Source organism: Leptonotus elevatus, chromosome 5 (genome assembly GCF_054856555.1).
Source record: "Leptonotus elevatus isolate MCC_2025b chromosome 5, RoL_Lele_1.0, whole genome shotgun sequence".
Taxonomy (NCBI): domain Eukaryota; kingdom Metazoa; phylum Chordata; class Actinopteri; order Syngnathiformes; family Syngnathidae; genus Leptonotus; species Leptonotus elevatus.
This window is the reverse complement of record NC_141243.1, coordinates 22,849,930-22,868,668: the sequence shown is the minus strand read 5'-3', so window position 1 is coordinate 22,868,668 and position 18,739 is coordinate 22,849,930. Positions and strand designations below refer to the sequence as shown.

The 18,739-nt window shown below is 44.5% G+C and overlaps 19 non-coding genes across 19 annotated transcripts; all 19 read right to left on the bottom strand.

The window, feature by feature from the left end:
* Positions 1-1,130: 1,130 nt before the first annotated feature.
* trnag-gcc (transfer RNA glycine (anticodon GCC)) lies at positions 1,131-1,201 on the bottom strand. The gene has a single exon. It is a non-coding gene; the product is annotated as a tRNA-Gly (tRNA).
* A 625-nt stretch (positions 1,202-1,826) lies between these two features.
* Positions 1,827-1,897, bottom strand: trnag-ccc (transfer RNA glycine (anticodon CCC)). The gene has a single exon. It is a non-coding gene; the product is annotated as a tRNA-Gly (tRNA).
* A 386-nt stretch (positions 1,898-2,283) lies between these two features.
* Positions 2,284-2,354, bottom strand: trnag-gcc (transfer RNA glycine (anticodon GCC)). The gene has a single exon. It is a non-coding gene; the product is annotated as a tRNA-Gly (tRNA).
* Positions 2,355-4,218: 1,864 nt separating this feature from the next.
* On the bottom strand, positions 4,219-4,289 carry trnag-gcc (transfer RNA glycine (anticodon GCC)). The gene has a single exon. It is a non-coding gene; the product is annotated as a tRNA-Gly (tRNA).
* Positions 4,290-4,914: 625 nt separating this feature from the next.
* On the bottom strand, positions 4,915-4,985 carry trnag-ccc (transfer RNA glycine (anticodon CCC)). The gene has a single exon. It is a non-coding gene; the product is annotated as a tRNA-Gly (tRNA).
* Positions 4,986-5,371: 386 nt separating this feature from the next.
* trnag-gcc (transfer RNA glycine (anticodon GCC)) lies at positions 5,372-5,442 on the bottom strand. The gene has a single exon. It is a non-coding gene; the product is annotated as a tRNA-Gly (tRNA).
* A 1,864-nt stretch (positions 5,443-7,306) lies between these two features.
* trnag-gcc (transfer RNA glycine (anticodon GCC)) lies at positions 7,307-7,377 on the bottom strand. Its single transcript has one exon. It is a non-coding gene; the product is annotated as a tRNA-Gly (tRNA).
* Positions 7,378-8,002: 625 nt separating this feature from the next.
* On the bottom strand, positions 8,003-8,073 carry trnag-ccc (transfer RNA glycine (anticodon CCC)). Its single transcript has one exon. It is a non-coding gene; the product is annotated as a tRNA-Gly (tRNA).
* Positions 8,074-8,459: 386 nt separating this feature from the next.
* On the bottom strand, positions 8,460-8,530 carry trnag-gcc (transfer RNA glycine (anticodon GCC)). Its single transcript has one exon. It is a non-coding gene; the product is annotated as a tRNA-Gly (tRNA).
* A 625-nt stretch (positions 8,531-9,155) lies between these two features.
* trnag-ccc (transfer RNA glycine (anticodon CCC)) lies at positions 9,156-9,226 on the bottom strand. The gene has a single exon. It is a non-coding gene; the product is annotated as a tRNA-Gly (tRNA).
* Positions 9,227-9,612: 386 nt separating this feature from the next.
* Positions 9,613-9,683, bottom strand: trnag-gcc (transfer RNA glycine (anticodon GCC)). The gene has a single exon. It is a non-coding gene; the product is annotated as a tRNA-Gly (tRNA).
* Positions 9,684-11,547: 1,864 nt separating this feature from the next.
* Positions 11,548-11,618, bottom strand: trnag-gcc (transfer RNA glycine (anticodon GCC)). The gene has a single exon. It is a non-coding gene; the product is annotated as a tRNA-Gly (tRNA).
* Positions 11,619-12,243: 625 nt separating this feature from the next.
* On the bottom strand, positions 12,244-12,314 carry trnag-ccc (transfer RNA glycine (anticodon CCC)). Its single transcript has one exon. It is a non-coding gene; the product is annotated as a tRNA-Gly (tRNA).
* A 386-nt stretch (positions 12,315-12,700) lies between these two features.
* Positions 12,701-12,771, bottom strand: trnag-gcc (transfer RNA glycine (anticodon GCC)). Its single transcript has one exon. It is a non-coding gene; the product is annotated as a tRNA-Gly (tRNA).
* Positions 12,772-14,635: 1,864 nt separating this feature from the next.
* Positions 14,636-14,706, bottom strand: trnag-gcc (transfer RNA glycine (anticodon GCC)). Its single transcript has one exon. It is a non-coding gene; the product is annotated as a tRNA-Gly (tRNA).
* A 625-nt stretch (positions 14,707-15,331) lies between these two features.
* trnag-ccc (transfer RNA glycine (anticodon CCC)) lies at positions 15,332-15,402 on the bottom strand. The gene has a single exon. It is a non-coding gene; the product is annotated as a tRNA-Gly (tRNA).
* A 386-nt stretch (positions 15,403-15,788) lies between these two features.
* trnag-gcc (transfer RNA glycine (anticodon GCC)) lies at positions 15,789-15,859 on the bottom strand. Its single transcript has one exon. It is a non-coding gene; the product is annotated as a tRNA-Gly (tRNA).
* A 1,864-nt stretch (positions 15,860-17,723) lies between these two features.
* On the bottom strand, positions 17,724-17,794 carry trnag-gcc (transfer RNA glycine (anticodon GCC)). The gene has a single exon. It is a non-coding gene; the product is annotated as a tRNA-Gly (tRNA).
* A 625-nt stretch (positions 17,795-18,419) lies between these two features.
* On the bottom strand, positions 18,420-18,490 carry trnag-ccc (transfer RNA glycine (anticodon CCC)). The gene has a single exon. It is a non-coding gene; the product is annotated as a tRNA-Gly (tRNA).
* Positions 18,491-18,739: the final 249 nt, after the last annotated feature.

Sequence of the window (18,739 nt, the reverse complement as noted above, 5' to 3'; positions counted from 1 at the left end):
TTACGTCTATACTACAAAATCGATCATCGAACTGCGGCCTAGGGATTCCTGGTGCCAAGTGCACATATGGACACCATTGTGTTTAAACATGGTGTTCATTATGGTCAGTCCGTGGCGAGCACAGAAGTCCAATAACAAAACACCGCTTGGGTTTTGATCGGGAGGTCCGTTCCTCCCAATCACGCCCCTCCAGGTCTCACTGTCATTACCCACGTGAGCGTTGAAGTCCCCCAGCAGAACGAGGGAGTCCCCAGGGGGAGCGCTCTCCAGCATACCTTCCAAGGACTCTAGAAAGGTTGGGTACTCTCTCTGAGCTGCTGTTCGGTGCATAAGCACAAACAACAGTCAGTATCAGGGTCAACGGAGGGTCAGTGTCCTCCCATCGCTCCAAATGCATCCTCCGTGCGCGTTTGTGCTAAATTGACTATATGCGATCGCTTCGCCTAAATGCTTCCCCCGCTTTTTGGTTACTTGTTATGTATGTAAAGCTGACATTAGTAGTTTGTTTTCGTCTTGTGTGGCAGCCTGGCAGATTATTTAACAAGGGTTTTTTGACAGTTGCTGTCATATTTTCGGGACTGAAGTAACGTTCCAGATCGAACGGTTGACAATGTTACAATGAGAAAAAAAAACGGAAGCCACCTCTGATATACTGTACTAACTTCACTTCACCATACATTGCAATCACAATTACATTAATTGCAGGAACAGATTTGAACAATATCATACTAAGATGCTGTTGAATTACTAAATCGAAGCTGCATTTAGCAGGAATCGAACCCGGGCCTCTCGCATGGAATGCAAGAATTCTACCACTGAACTACCAATGCTTCCTTCTCTTTCATGATTAGGCTAAAGACCTCGAGGAAGATAAAATATTTGAGTGGCCGGTAACATGCCATTTTTTGGAATGTAGAGTGCAATTTTACAGGATGACACAAATAGAATAAGCCAAAATCATCACACGATAGTTCATAAACGAAAAACAATAGAAAAGTCTATCTTAGACATGTGTCACGCTGATATGAGACTTTTGCTTGAGGGGGTATGATAACGAGAAAACAATGATGGTAAATAACTACACGTTGGGATCAAAATCCATAATAATAACAATTGGTTACGAGAAGTCGTGCATTGGCCGGGAATCGAACCCGGGCCTCCCACATGGCAAGCGAGAATTCTACCATTGAACTACCAATGCTTAATTCTGTTTACCCAATGGGTTGTACCTGTGTAAAGTGTAACGACTATTGCCAGTCACCCTCATTTTTTTTCTCCCTTCACTCAACATTTCACTCTTAGAAATATGCGCAAGGTCAACCTGGGGTGGGGCTGAGAGGTCTCCGCTCTCCCCCTTTCTACCTAAGGCAGAGACAGCCCAACAGAGATTACACCCTTTTGAAGTCAACCACCGGCCATGTCACCAGGATGTGAATGTTTGCTTTTCACCAGCCAGAACCACAGGTTTATGGCACCAAAGTATTTTATCGGAAAGCTCAATCTCCACCCCTGCCAAGTTTGCTTGAAAAACCATAAACAAAATTAACCAAAGGTCAGTTGGAATCCCGGTCAGTACATTCCAGCCATTTTTCAACTTTTTTATTATTTTAGTAATACAAAGAACCACGAACATCGAATTTGGCGACTTCAGATTATGAATAAATAAATGAGGATTTAGATTTTATTCGTTGCGTTTCTCCAAAACTGAAAGTAAACATAACGTGGTGCCCCTATAGGCGATTGAGGGAATTACGACTTCCTCAAGCGCTGATCAAATTGCTCGTTCGTCCAAAAGACAACATCAATTATCGCTACATAAGATAGACTGCATTGGCCGGGAATCGAACCCGGGCCTCTCACATGGGAAGCGAGAATTCTACCACTGAACAACCAATGCTTATTGCTCTTAGTCAACAGTCTGTCAAACCTCCACCAAGGTAAAACATTTTTGAAGGGACATGTCATTCTACTGTTCTTGGACTATTGTTACAATGTGTGTATTGCAATAATAATATATAATAATAACAATAATGATATATTGTGATACCAACACTGCAATAATGTTAAGGAACTGTATAATGTGATAACGATCCTTTGCGGTAACAACACTTGGAGATAACGGTTGACAATGTTACATTGAAAAATCAATAAAGAAGCCACCTCTGATATATTGCAGTAACTTCACTCGGCGATAACCATACATTGCATTCGCGATTACATTCATTGCAGGAGCAGAATTGAACAAATTCCTACTAAGCTGCTGTCACTTGACTAAATCTAAACTGCATTGGCCGGGAATCGAACCCGGGCCTCTCACATGGCAAGCGAGAATTCAACCACTGAACTACCAATGCTTAATGGTGTTTGCTGATCATAAAAAAAAATGGGTCGTCTGTCAGTGACAGTTCCAGGACTTAACCTTGTTCGTGAGTAGTGATGATTGACGGAAACGGGGTTTTGTTGTCCTGTGAGGGCGCTCCGCTCTTATTTGGATGCTACGGCAGGTTTCCGCGCATCCACCCAGCTTTTTGTGGCTTACAACAGCCCGAACGAAGGGGCTGCTGTATCCAAGCAATGCCTCTCACGTTGGATCGGGGAGGTGATTCAGCAGTCGTACCGGGTCCCTGGTCGTCCCCCTCCTCCTGGGGTGCGCAGTCACTCCACCAGGGGTGTGGCTACATCATTGGAAGTTCTGAAAGGAGTGTCATTGGAGGCTGCTTCCTGGTCGTCTCCTTGCACGTTCTCCAGATTCTACAGCTTGGATGTCACCTCTCCTAATCCACTGGATGTGGTTCGAGGTCCGGCGGAGGCCCCTCTATGAGGTACACTTTCCCGGGTCTTCGTGACATCGCTTGTATTCGGCGTTCCTTCCTTTTTCAGCAGCGCCACCTGGCGGCCGGGAGGGACGAAATAGAACGAAAGTTACGTATGTAACTATGGTTCTATGAGTCCCAAACAACTGCCAGGCTTGCTTGTCACTCAGGACATTCGTATTGGTTTGCGCTAGAAGGTTCTGAGAGACACGTTTCCGGCGACGCTCCTCCTTTATACATGAGGGTCACGTCAGCCGGAACAATAGACGTATACTTTACGTCTATACTACAAAATCGATCATCGAACTGCGGCCTAGGGATTCCTGGTGCCAAGTGCACATATGGACACCATTGTGTTTAAACATGGTGTTCATTATGGTCAGTCCGTGGCGAGCACAGAAGTCCAATAACAAAACACCGCTTGGGTTTTGATCGGGAGGTCCGTTCCTCCCAATCACGCCCCTCCAGGTCTCACTGTCATTACCCACGTGAGCGTTGAAGTCCCCCAGCAGAACGAGGGAGTCCCCAGGGGGAGCGCTCTCCAGCATACCTTCCAAGGACTCCAGAAAGGTTGGGTACTCTCTCTGAGCTGCTGTTCGGTGCATAAGCACAAACAACAGTCAGTATCAGGGTCAACGGAGGGTCAGTGTCCTCCCATCGCTCCAAATGCATCCTCCGTGCGCGTTTGTGCTAAATTGACTATATGCGATCGCTTCGCCTAAATGCTTCCCCCGCTTTTTGGTTACTTGTTGTGTATGTAAAGCTGACATTAGTAGTTTGTTTTCGTCTTGTGTGGCAGCCTGGCAGATTATTTAACAAGGGTTTTTTGACAGTTGCTGTCATATTTTCGGGACTGAAGTAACGTTCCAGATCGAACGGTTGACAATGTTACAATGAGAAAAAAAAACGGAAGCCACCTCTGATATACTGTACTAACTTCACTTCACCATACATTGCAATCACAATTACATTAATTGCAGGAACAGATTTGAACAATATCATACTAAGATGCTGTTGAATTACTAAATCGAAGCTGCATTTAGCAGGAATCGAACCCGGGCCTCTCGCATGGAATGCAAGAATTCTACCACTGAACTACCAATGCTTCCTTCTCTTTCATGATTAGGCTAAAGACCTCGAGGAAGATAAAAGATTTGAGTGGCCGGTAACATGCCATTTTTTGGAATGTAGAGTGCAATTTTACAGGATGACACAAATAGAATAAGCCAAAATCATCACACGATAGTTCATAAACGAAAAACAATAGAAAAGTCTATCTTAGACATGTGTCACGCTGATATGAGACTTTTGCTTGAGGGGGTATGATAACGAGAAAACAATGATGGTAAATAACTACACGTTGGGATCAAAATCCATAATAATAACAATTGGTTACGAGAAGTCGTGCATTGGCCGGGAATCGAACCCGGGCCTCCCACATGGCAAGCGAGAATTCTACCATTGAACTACCAATGCTTAATTCTGTTTACCCAATGGGTTGTACCTGTGTAAAGTGTAACGACTATTGCCAGTCACCCTCATTTTTTTTCTCCCTTCACTCAACATTTCACTCTTAGAAATATGCGCAAGGTCAACCTGGGGTGGGGCTGAGAGGTCTCCGCTCTCCCCCTTTCTACCTAAGCCAGAGACAGCCCAACAGAGATTACACCCTTTTGAAGTCAACCACCGGCCATGTCACCAGGATGTGAATGTTTGCTTTTCACCAGCCAGAACCACAGGTTTATGGCACCAAAGTATTTTATCGGAAAGCTCAATCTCCACCCCTGCCAAGTTTGCTTGAAAAACCATAAACAAAATTAACCAAAGGTCCGTTGGAATCCCGGTCAGTACATTCCAGCCATTTTTCAACTTTTTTATTATTTTAGTAATACAAAGAACCACGAACATCGAATGTGGCGACTTCAGATTATGAATAAATAAATGAGGATTTAGATTTTATTCGTTGCGTTTCTCCAAAACTAAAAGTAAACATAACGTAGTGCCCCTATAGGCGATTGAGGGAATTACGACTTCCTCAAGCGCTGATCAAATTGCTCGTTCGTCCAAAAGACAACATCAATTATCGCTACATAAGATAGACTGCATTGGCCGGGAATCGAACCCGGGCCTCTCACATGGGAAGCGAGAATTCTACCACTGAACAACCAATGCTTATTGCTCTTAGTCAACAGTCTGTCAAACCTCCACCAAGGTAAAACATTTTTGAAGGGACATGTCATTCTACTGTTCTTGGACTATTGTTACAATGTGTGTATTGCAATAATAATATATAATAATAACAATAATGATATATTGTGATACCAACACTGCAATAATGTTAAGGAACTGTATAATGTGATAACGATCCTTTGCGGTAACAACACTTGGAGATAACGGTTGACAATGTTACATTGAAAAATCAATAAAGAAGCCACCTCTGATATATTGCAGTAACTTCACTCGGCGATAACCATACATTGCATTCGCGATTACATTCATTGCAGGAGCAGAATTGAACAAATTCCTACTAAGCTGCTGTCACTTGACTAAATCTAAACTGCATTGGCCGGGAATCGAACCCGGGCCTCTCACATGGCAAGCGAGAATTCAACCACTGAACTACCAATGCTTAATGGTGTTTGCTGATCATAAAAAAAAATGGGTCGTCTGTCAGTGACAGTTCCAGGACTTAACCTTGTTCGTGAGTAGTGATGATTGACGGAAACGGGGTTTTGTTGTCCTGTGAGGGCGCTCCGCTCTTATTTGGATGCTACGGCAGGTTTCCGCGCATCCACCCAGCTTTTTGTGGCTTACAACAGCCCGAACGAAGGGGCTGCTGTATCCAAGCAATGCCTCTCACGTTGGATCGGGGAGGTGATTCAGCAGTCGTACCGGGTCCCTGGTCGTCCCCCTCCTCCTGGGGTGCGCAGTCACTCCACCAGGGGTGTGGCTACATCATTGGAAGTTCTGAAAGGAGTGTCATTGGAGGCTGCTTCCTGGTCGTCTCCTTGCACGTTCTCCAGATTCTACAGCTTGGATGTCACCTCTCCTAATCCACTGGATGTGGTTCGAGGTCCGGCGGAGGCCCCTCTATGAGGTACACTTTCCCGGGTCTTCGTGACATCGCTTGTATTCGGCGTTCCTTCCTTTTTCAGCAGCGCCACCTGGCGGCCGGGAGGGACGAAATAGAACGAAAGTTACGTATGTAACTATGGTTCTATGAGTCCCAAACAACTGCCAGGCTTGCTTGTCACTCAGGACATTCGTATTGGTTTGCGCTAGAAGGTTCTGAGAGACACGTTTCCGGCGACGCTCCTCCTTTATACATGAGGGTCACGTCAGCCGGAACAATAGACGTATACTTTACGTCTATACTACAAAATCGATCATCGAACTGCGGCCTAGGGATTCCTGGTGCCAAGTGCACATATGGACACCATTGTGTTTAAACATGGTGTTCATTATGGTCAGTCCGTGGCGAGCACAGAAGTCCAATAACAAAACACCGCTTGGGTTTTGATCGGGAGGTCCGTTCCTCCCAATCACGCCCCTCCAGGTCTCACTGTCATTACCCACGTGAGCGTTGAAGTCCCCCAGCAGAACGAGGGAGTCCCCAGGGGGAGCGCTCTCCAGCATACCTTCCAAGGACTCTAGAAAGGTTGGGTACTCTCTCTGAGCTGCTGTTCGGTGCATAAGCACAAACAACAGTCAGTATCAGGGTCAACGGAGGGTCAGTGTCCTCCCATCGCTCCAAATGCATCCTCCGTGCGCGTTTGTGCTAAATTGACTATATGCGATCGCTTCGCCTAAATGCTTCCCCCGCTTTTTGGTTACTTGTTATGTATGTAAAGCTGACATTAGTAGTTTGTTTTCGTCTTGTGTGGCAGCCTGGCAGATTATTTAACAAGGGTTTTTTGACAGTTGCTGTCATATTTTCGGGACTGAAGTAACGTTCCAGATCGAACGGTTGACAATGTTACAATGAGAAAAAAAAACGGAAGCCACCTCTGATATACTGTACTAACTTCACTTCACCATACATTGCAATCACAATTACATTAATTGCAGGAACAGATTTGAACAATATCATACTAAGATGCTGTTGAATTACTAAATCGAAGCTGCATTTAGCAGGAATCGAACCCGGGCCTCTCGCATGGAATGCAAGAATTCTACCACTGAACTACCAATGCTTCCTTCTCTTTCATGATTAGGCTAAAGACCTCGAGGAAGATAAAATATTTGAGTGGCCGGTAACATGCCATTTTTTGGAATGTAGAGTGCAATTTTACAGGATGACACAAATAGAATAAGCCAAAATCATCACACGATAGTTCATAAACGAAAAACAATAGAAAAGTCTATCTTAGACATGTGTCACGCTGATATGAGACTTTTGCTTGAGGGGGTATGATAACGAGAAAACAATGATGGTAAATAACTACACGTTGGGATCAAAATCCATAATAATAACAATTGGTTACGAGAAGTCGTGCATTGGCCGGGAATCGAACCCGGGCCTCCCACATGGCAAGCGAGAATTCTACCATTGAACTACCAATGCTTAATTCTGTTTACCCAATGGGTTGTACCTGTGTAAAGTGTAACGACTATTGCCAGTCACCCTCATTTTTTTTCTCCCTTCACTCAACATTTCACTCTTAGAAATATGCGCAAGGTCAACCTGGGGTGGGGCTGAGAGGTCTCCGCTCTCCCCCTTTCTACCTAAGGCAGAGACAGCCCAACAGAGATTACACCCTTTTGAAGTCAACCACCGGCCATGTCACCAGGATGTGAATGTTTGCTTTTCACCAGCCAGAACCACAGGTTTATGGCACCAAAGTATTTTATCGGAAAGCTCAATCTCCACCCCTGCCAAGTTTGCTTGAAAAACCATAAACAAAATTAACCAAAGGTCAGTTGGAATCCCGGTCAGTACATTCCAGCCATTTTTCAACTTTTTTATTATTTTAGTAATACAAAGAACCACGAACATCGAATTTGGCGACTTCAGATTATGAATAAATAAATGAGGATTTAGATTTTATTCGTTGCGTTTCTCCAAAACTGAAAGTAAACATAACGTGGTGCCCCTATAGGCGATTGAGGGAATTACGACTTCCTCAAGCGCTGATCAAATTGCTCGTTCGTCCAAAAGACAACATCAATTATCGCTACATAAGATAGACTGCATTGGCCGGGAATCGAACCCGGGCCTCTCACATGGGAAGCGAGAATTCTACCACTGAACAACCAATGCTTATTGCTCTTAGTCAACAGTCTGTCAAACCTCCACCAAGGTAAAACATTTTTGAAGGGACATGTCATTCTACTGTTCTTGGACTATTGTTACAATGTGTGTATTGCAATAATAATATATAATAATAACAATAATGATATATTGTGATACCAACACTGCAATAATGTTAAGGAACTGTATAATGTGATAACGATCCTTTGCGGTAACAACACTTGGAGATAACGGTTGACAATGTTACATTGAAAAATCAATAAAGAAGCAACCTCTGATATATTGCAGTAACTTCACTCGGCGATAACCATACATTGCATTCGCGATTACATTCATTGCAGGAGCAGAATTGAACAAATTCCTACTAAGCTGCTGTCACTTGACTAAATCTAAACTGCATTGGCCGGGAATCGAACCCGGGCCTCTCACATGGCAAGCGAGAATTCAACCACTGAACTACCAATGCTTAATGGTGTTTACCCAATGGGTTGTACCTGTGTAAAGTGTAACGACTATTGCCAGTCACCCTCATTTTTTTTCTCCCTTCACTCAACATTTCCCTCTTAGAAATAGGCGCAAGGTCAACCTGGGGTGGGGCTGAGAGGTCTCCGCTCTCCCCCTTTCTACCTAAGCCAGAGACAGCCCAACAGAGATTACACCCTTTTGAAGTCAACCACCGGCCATGTCACCAGGATGTGAATGTTTGCTTTTCACCAGCCAGAACCACAGGTTTATGGCACCAAAGTATTTTATCGGAAAGCTCAATCTCCACCCCTGCCAAGTTTGCTTGAAAAACCATAAACAAAATTAACCAAAGGTCCGTTGGAATCCCGGTCAGTACATTCCAGCCATTTTTCAACTTTTTTATTATTTTAGTAATACAAAGAACCACGAACATCGAATGTGGCGACTTCAGATTATGAATAAATAAATGAGGATTTAGATTTTATTCGTTGCGTTTCTCCAAAACTGAAAGTAAACATAACGTGGTGCCCCTATAGGCGATTGAGGGAATTACGACTTCCTCAAGCGCTGATCAAATTGCTCGTTCGTCCAAAAGACAACATCAATTATCGCTACATAAGATAGACTGCATTGGCCGGGAATCGAACCCGGGCCTCTCACATGGGAAGCGAGAATTCTACCACTGAACAACCAATGCTTATTGCTCTTAGTCAACAGTCTGTCAAACCTCCACCAAGGTAAAACATTTTTGAAGGGACATGTCATTCTACTGTTCTTGGACTATTGTTACAATGTGTGTATTGCAATAATAATATATAATAATAACAATAATGATATATTGTGATACCAACACTGCAATAATGTTAAGGAACTGTATAATGTGATAACGATCCTTTGCGGTAACAACACTTGGAGATAACGGTTGACAATGTTACATTGAAAAATCAATAAAGAAGCCACCTCTGATATATTGCAGTAACTTCACTCGGCGATAACCATACATTGCATTCGCGATTACATTCATTGCAGGAGCAGAATTGAACAAATTCCTACTAAGCTGCTGTCACTTGACTAAATCTAAACTGCATTGGCCGGGAATCGAACCCGGGCCTCTCACATGGCAAGCGAGAATTCAACCACTGAACTACCAATGCTTAATGGTGTTTGCTGATCATAAAAAAAAATGGGTCGTCTGTCAGTGACAGTTCCAGGACTTAACCTTGTTCGTGAGTAGTGATGATTGACGGAAACGGGGTTTTGTTGTCCTGTGAGGGCGCTCCGCTCTTATTTGGATGCTACGGCAGGTTTCCGCGCATCCACCCAGCTTTTTGTGGCTTACAACAGCCCGAATGAAGGGGCTGCTGTATCCAAGCAACGCCTCTCACGTTGGATCGGGGAGGTGATTCAGCAGTCGTACCGGGTCCCTGGTCGTCCCCCTCCTCCTGGGGTGCGCAGTCACTCCACCAGGGGTGTGGCTACATCATCGGAAGTTCTGAAAGGAGTGTCATTGGAGGCTGCTTCCTGGTCGTCTCCTTGCACGTTCTCCAGATTCTACAGCTTGGATGTCACCTCTCCTAATCCACTGGATGTGGTTCGAGATCCGGCGGAGGCCCCTCTATGAGGTACACTTTCCCGGGTCTTCGTGACATCGCTTGTATTCGGCGTTCCTTCCTTTTTCAGCAGCGCCACCTGGCGGCCGGGAGGGACGAAATAGAACGAAAGTTACGTATGTAACTATGGTTCTATGAGTCCCAAACAACTGCCAGGCTTGCTTGTCACTCAGGACACTCGTATTGGTTTGCGCTAGAAGGTTCTGAGAGACACGTTTCCGGCGACGCTCCTCCTTTATACATGAGGGTCACGTCAGCCGGAACAATAGACGTATACTTTACGTCTATACTACAAAATCGATCATCGAACTGCGGCCTAGGGATTCCTGGTGCCAAGTGCACATATGGACACCATTGTGTTTAAACATGGTGTTCATTATGGTCAGTCCGTGGCGAGCACAGAAGTCCAATAACAAAACACCGCTTGGGTTTTGATCGGGAGGTCCGTTCCTCCCAATCACGCCCCTCCAGGTCTCACTGTCATTACCCACGTGAGCGTTGAAGTCCCCCAGCAGAACGAGGGAGTCCCCAGGGGGAGCGCTCTCCAGCATACCTTCCAAGGACTCCAGAAAGGTTGGGTACTCTCTCTGAGCTGCTGTTCGGTGCATAAGCACAAACAACAGTCAGTATCAGGGTCAACGGAGGGTCAGTGTCCTCCCATCGCTCCAAATGCATCCTCCGTGCGCGTTTGTGCTAAATTGACTATATGCGATCGCTTCGCCTAAATGCTTCCCCCGCTTTTTGGTGACTTGTTGTGTATGTAAAGCTGACATTAGTAGTTTGTTTTCGTCTTGTGTGGCAGCCTGGCAGATTATTTAACAAGGGTTTTTTGACAGTTGCTGTCATATTTTCGGGACTGAAGTAACGTTCCAGATCGAACGGTTGACAATGTTACAATGAGAAAAAAAAACGGAAGCCACCTCTGATATACTGTACTAACTTCACTTCACCATACATTGCAATCACAATTACATTAATTGCAGGAACAGATTTGAACAATATCATACTAAGATGCTGTTGAATTACTAAATCGAAGCTGCATTTGCCAGGAATCAAACCCGGGCCTCTCGCATGGAATGCAAGAATTCTACCACTGAACTACCAATGCTTCCTTCTCTTTCATGATTAGGCTAAAGACCTCAAGGAAGATAAAAGATTTGAGTGGCCGGTAACATGCCATTTTTTGGAATGTAGAGTGCAATTTTACAGGATGACACAAATAGAATAAGCCAAAATCATCACACGATAGTTCATAAACGAAAAACAATAGAAAAGTCTATCTTAGACATGTGTCACGCTGATATGAGACTTTTGCTTGAGGGGGTATGATAACGAGAAAACAATGATGGTAAATAACTACACGTTGGGATCACAATCCATAATAATAACAATTGATTACGAGAAGTCGTGCATTGGCCGGGAATCGAACCCAGGCCTCCCACATGGCAAGCGAGAATTCTACCATTGAACTACCAATGCTTAATTCTGTTTACCCAATGGGTTGTACCTGTGTAAAGTGTAACGACCATTGCCAGTCACCCTCATTTTTTTTCTCCCTTCACTCAACATTTCACTCTTAGAAATATGCGCAAGGTCAACCTGGGGTGGGGCTGAGAGGTCTCCGCTCTCCCCCTTTCTACCTAAGTCAGAGACAGCCCAACAGAGATTACACCCTTTTGAAGTCAACCACCGGCCATGTCACCAGGATGTGAATGTTTGCTTTTCACCAGCCAGAACCACAGGTTTATGGCACCAAAGTATTTTATCGGAAAGCTCAATCTCCACCCCTGCCAAGTTTGCTTGAAAAACCATAAACAAAATTAACCAAAGGTCCGTTGGAATCCCGGTCAGTACATTCCAGCCATTTTTCAACTTTTTTATTATTTTAGTAATACAAAGAACCACGAACATCGAATGTGGCGACTTCAGATTATGAATAAATAAATGAGGATTTAGATTTTATTCGTTGCGTTTCTCCAAAACTGAAAGTAAACATAACGTGGTGCCCCTATAGGCGATTGAGGGAATTACGACTTCCTCAAGCGCTGATCAAATTGCTCGTTCGTCCAAAAGACAACATCAATTATCGCTACATAAGATAGACTGCATTGGCCGGGAATCGAACCCGGGCCTCTCACATGGGAAGCGAGAATTCTACCACTGAACAACCAATGCTTATTGCTCTTAGTCAACAGTCTGTCAAACCTCCACCAAGGTAAAACATTTTTGAAGGGACATGTCATTCTACTGTTCTTGGACTATTGTTACAATGTGTGTATTGCAATAATAATATATAATAATAACAATAATGATATATTGTGATACCAACACTGCAATAATGTTAAGGAACTGTATAATGTGATAACGATCCTTTGCGGTAACAACACTTGGAGATAACGGTTGACAATGTTACATTGAAAAATCAATAAAGAAGCCACCTCTGATATATTGCAGTAACTTCACTCGGCGATAACCATACATTGCATTCGCGATTACATTCATTGCAGGAGCAGAATTGAACAAATTCCTACTAAGCTGCTGTCACTTGACTAAATCTAAACTGCATTGGCCGGGAATCGAACCCGGGCCTCTCACATGGCAAGCGAGAATTCAACCACTGAACTACCAATGCTTAATGGTGTTTGCTGATCATAAAAAAAAATGGGTCGTCTGTCAGTGACAGTTCCAGGACTTAACCTTGTTCGTGAGTAGTGATGATTGACGGAAACGGGGTTTTGTTGTCCTGTGAGGGCGCTCCGCTCTTATTTGGATGCTACGGCAGGTTTCCGCGCATCCACCCAGCTTTTTGTGGCTTACAACAGCCCGAACGAAGGGGCTGCTGTATCCAAGCAACGCCTCTCACGTTGGATCGGGGAAATGATTCAGCAGTCGTACCGGGTCCCTGGTCGTCCCCCTCCTCCTGGGGTGCGCAGTCACTCCACCAGGGGTGTGGCTACATCATCGGAAGTTCTGAAAGGAGTGTCATTGGAGGCTGCTTCCTGGTCGTCTCCTTGCACGTTCTCCAGATTCTACAGCTTGGATGTCACCTCTCCTAATCCACTGGATGTGGTTCGAGGTCCGGCGGAGGCCCCTCTATGAGGTACACTTTCCCGGGTCTTCGTGACATCGCTTGTATTCGGCGATCCTTCCTTTTTCAGCAGCGCCACCTGGCGGCCGGGAGGGACGAAATAGAACGAAAGTTACGTATGTAACTATGGTTCTATGAGTCCCAAACAACTGCCAGGCTTGCTTGTCACTCAGCACACTCGTATTGGTTTGCGCTAGAAGGTTCTGAGAGACACGTTTCCGGCGACGCTCCTCCTTTATACATGAGGGTCACGTCAGCCGGAACAATAGACGTATACTTTACGTCTATACTACAAAATCGATCATCGAACTGCGGCCTAGGGATTCCTGGTGCCAAGTGCACATATGGACACCATTGTGTTTAAACATGGTGTTCATTATGGTCAGTCCGTGGCGAGCACAGAAGTCCAATAACAAAACACCGCTTGGGTTTTGATCGGGAGGTCCGTTCCTCCCAATCACGCCCCTCCAGGTCTCACTGTCATTACCCACGTGAGCGTTGAAGTCCCCCAGCAGAACGAGGGAGTCCCCAGGGGGAGCGCTCTCCAGCATACCTTCCAAGGACTCCAGAAAGGTTGGGTACTCTCTCTGAGCTGCTGTTCGGTGCATAAGCACAAACAACAGTCAGTATCAGGGTCAACGGAGGGTCAGTGTCCTCCCATCGCTCCAAATGCATCCTCCGTGCGCGTTTGTGCTAAATTGACTATATGCGATCGCTTCGCCTAAATGCTTCCCCCGCTTTTTGGTGACTTGTTGTGTATGTAAAGCTGACATTAGTAGTTTGTTTTCGTCTTGTGTGGCAGCCTGGCAGATTATTTAACAAGGGTTTTTTGACAGTTGCTGTCATATTTTCGGGACTGAAGTAACGTTCCAGATCGAACGGTTGACAATGTTACAATGAGAAAAAAAAACGGAAGCCACCTCTGATATACTGTACTAACTTCACTTCACCATACATTGCAATCACAATTACATTAATTGCAGGAACAGATTTGAACAATATCATACTAAGATGCTGTTGAATTACTAAATCTAAGCTGCATTTGCCAGGAACCGAACCCGGGCCTCTCGCATGGAATGCAAGAATTCTACCACTGAACTACCAATGCTTCCTTCTCTTTCATGATTAGGCTAAAGACCTCGAGGAAGATAAAAGATTTGAGTGGCCGGTAACATGCCATTTTTTGGAATGTAGAGTGCAATTTTACAGGATGACACAAATAGAATAAGCCAAAATCATCACACGATAGTTCATAAACGAAAAACAATAGAAAAGTCTATCTTAGACATGTGTCACGCTGATATGAGACTTTTGCTTGAGGGGGTATGATAACGAGAAAACAATGATGGTAAATAACTACACGTTGGGATCACAATCCATAATAATAACAATTGATTACGAGAAGTCGTGCATTGGCCGGGAATCGAACCCGGGCCTCCCACATGGCAAGCGAGAATTCTACCATTGAACTACCAATGCTTAATTCTGTTTACCCAATGGGTTGTACCTGTGTAAAGTGTAACGACCATTGCCAGTCACCCTCATTTTTTTTCTCCCTTCACTCAACATTTCACTCTTAGAAATATGCGCAAGGTCAACCTGGGGTGGGGCTGAGAGGTCTCCGCTCTCCCCCTTTCTACCTAAGCCAGAGACAGCCCAACAGAGATTACACCCTTTTGAAGTCAACCACCGGCCATGTCACCAGGATGTGAATGTTTGCTTTTCACCAGCCAGAACCACAGGTTTATGGCACCAAAGTATTTTATCGGAAAGCTCAATCTCCACCCCTGCCAAGTTTGCTTGAAAAACCATAAACAAAATTAACCAAAGGTCCGTTGGAATCCCGGTCAGTACATTCCAGCCATTTTTCAACTTTTTTATTATTTTAGTAATACAAAGAACCACGAACATCGAATGTGGCGACTTCAGATTATGAATAAATAAATGAGGATTTAGATTTTATTCGTTGCGTTTCTCCAAAACTGAAAGTAAACATAACGTGGTGCCCCTATAGGCGATTGAGGGAATTACGACTTCCTCAAGCGCTGATCAAATTGCTCGTTCGTCCAAAAGACAACATCAATTATCGCTACATAAGATAGACTGCATTGGCCGGGAATCGAACCCGGGCCTCTCACATGGGAAGCGAGAATTCTACCACTGAACAACCAATGCTTATTGCTCTTAGTCAACAGTCTGTCAAACCTCCACCAAGGTAAAACATTTTTGAAGGGACATGTCATTCTACTGTTCTTGGACTATTGTTACAATGTGTGTATTGCAATAATAATATATAATAATAACAATAATGATATATTGTGATACCAACACTGCAATAATGTTAAGGAACTGTATAATGTGATAACGATCCTTTGCGGTAACAACACTTGGAGATAACGGTTGACAATGTTACATTGAAAAATCAATAAAGAAGCCACCTCTGATATATTGCAGTAACTTCACTCGGCGATAACCATACATTGCATTCGCGATTACATTCATTGCAGGAGCAGAATTGAACAAATTCCTACTAAGCTGCTGTCACTTGACTAAATCTAAACTGCATTGGCCGGGAATCGAACCCGGGCCTCTCACATGGCAAGCGAGAATTCAACCACTGAACTACCAATGCTTAATGGTGTTTGCTGATCATAAAAAAAAATGGGTCGTCTGTCAGTGACAGTTCCAGGACTTAACCTTGTTCGTGAGTAGTGATGATTGACGGAAACGGGGTTTTGTTGTCCTGTGAGGGCGCTCCGCTCTTATTTGGATGCTACGGCAGGTTTCCGCGCATCCACCCAGCTTTTTGTGGCTTACAACAGCCCGAACGAAGGGGCTGCTGTATCCAAGCAACGCCTCTCACGTTGGATCGGGGAAATGATTCAGCAGTCGTACCGGGTCCCTGGTCGTCCCCCTCCTCCTGGGGTGCGCAGTCACTCCACCAGGGGTGTGGCTACATCATCGGAAGTTCTGAAAGGAGTGTCATTGGAGGCTGCTTCCTGGTCGTCTCCTTGCACGTTCTCCAGATTCTACAGCTTGGATGTCACCTCTCCTAATCCACTGGATGTGGTTCGAGGTCCGGCGGAGGCCCCTCTATGAGGTACACTTTCCCGGGTCTTCGTGACATCGCTTGTATTCGGCGATCCTTCCTTTTTCAGCAGCGCCACCTGGCGGCCGGGAGGGACGAAATAGAACGAAAGTTACGTATGTAACTATGGTTCTATGAGTCCCAAACAACTGCCAGGCTTGCTTGTCACTCAGCACACTCGTATTGGTTTGCGCTAGAAGGTTCTGAGAGACACGTTTCCGGCGACGCTCCTCCTTTATACATGAGGGTCACGTCAGCCGGAACAATAGACGTATACTTTACGTCTATACTACAAAATCGATCATCGAACTGCGGCCTAGGGATTCCTGGTGCCAAGTGCACATATGGACACCATTGTGTTTAAACATGGTGTTCATTATGGTCAGTCCGTGGCGAGCACAGAAGTCCAATAACAAAACACCGCTTGGGTTTTGATCGGGAGGTCCGTTCCTCCCAATCACGCCCCTCCAGGTCTCACTGTCATTACCCACGTGAGCGTTGAAGTCCCCCAGCAGAACGAGGGAGTCCCCAGGGGGAGCGCTCTCCAGCATACCTTCCAAGGACTCCAGAAAGGTTGGGTACTCTCTCTGAGCTGCTGTTCGGTGCATAAGCACAAACAACAGTCAGTATCAGGGTCAACGGAGGGTCAGTGTCCTCCCATCGCTCCAAATGCATCCTCCGTGCGCGTTTGTGCTAAATTGACTATATGCGATCGCTTCGCCTAAATGCTTCCCCCGCTTTTTGGTGACTTGTTGTGTATGTAAAGCTGACATTAGTAGTTTGTTTTCGTCTTGTGTGGCAGCCTGGCAGATTATTTAACAAGGGTTTTTTGACAGTTGCTGTCATATTTTCGGGACTGAAGTAACGTTCCAGATCGAACGGTTGACAATGTTACAATGAGAAAAAAAAATGGAAGCCACCTCTGATATACTGTACTAACTTCACTTCACCATACATTGCAATCACAATTACATTAATTGCAGGAACAGATTTGAACAATATCATACTAAGATGCTGTTGAATTACTAAATCTAAGCTGCATTTGCCAGGAACCGAACCCGGGCCTCTCGCATGGAATGCAAGAATTCTACCACTGAACTACCAATGCTTCCTTCTCTTTCATGATTAGGCTAAAGACCTCGAGGAAGATAAAAGATTTGAGTGGCCGGTAACATGCCATTTTTTGGAATGTAGAGTGCAATTTTACAGGATGACACAAATAGAATAAGCCAAAATCATCACACGATAGTTCATAAACGAAAAACAATAGAAAAGTCTATCTTAGACATGTGTCACGCTGATATGAGACTTTTGCTTGAGGGGGTATGATAACGAGAAAACAATGATGGTAAATAACTACACGTTGGGATCACAATCCATAATAATAACAATTGATTACGAGAAGTTGTGCATTGGCCGGGAATCGAACCCGGGCCTCCCACATGGCAAGCGAGAATTCTACCATTGAACTACCAATGCTTAATTCTGTTTACCCAATGGGTTGTACCTGTGTAAAGTGTAACGACCATTGCCAGTCACCCTCATTTTTTTTCTCCCTTCACTCAACATTTCACTCTTAGAAATATGCGCAAGGTCAACCTGGGGTGGGGCTGAGAGGTCTCCGCTCTCCCCCTTTCTACCTAAGCCAGAGACAGCCCAACAGAGATTACACCCTTTTGAAGTCAACCACCGGCCATGTCACCAGGATGTGAATGTTTGCTTTTCACCAGCCAGAACCACAGGTTTATGGCACCAAAGTATTTTATCGGAAAGCTCAATCTCCACCCCTGCCAAGTTTGCTTGAAAAACCATAAACAAAATTAACCAAAGGTCCGTTGGAATCCCGGTCAGTACATTCCAGCCATTTTTCAACTTTTTTATTATTTTAGTAATACAAAGAACCACGAACATCGAATGTGGCGACTTCAGATTATGAATAAATAAATGAGGATTTAGATTTTATTCGTTGCGTTTCTCCAAAACTGAAAGTAAACATAACGTGGTGCCCCTATAGGCGATTGAGGGAATTACGACTTCCTCAAGCGCTGATCAAATTGCTCGTTCGTCCAAAAGACAACATCAATTATCGCTACATAAGATAGACTGCATTGGCCGGGAATCGAACCCGGGCCTCTCACATGGGAAGCGAGAATTCTACCACTGAACAACCAATGCTTATTGCTCTTAGTCAACAGTCTGTCAAACCTCCACCAAGGTAAAACATTTTTGAAGGGACATGTCATTCTACTGTTCTTGGACTATTGTTACAATGTGTGTATTGCAATAATAATATATAATAATAACAATAATGATATATTGTGATACCAACACTGCAATAATGTTAAGGAACTGTATAATGTGATAACGATCCTTTGCGGTAACAACACTTGGAGATAACGGTTGACAATGTTACATTGAAAAATC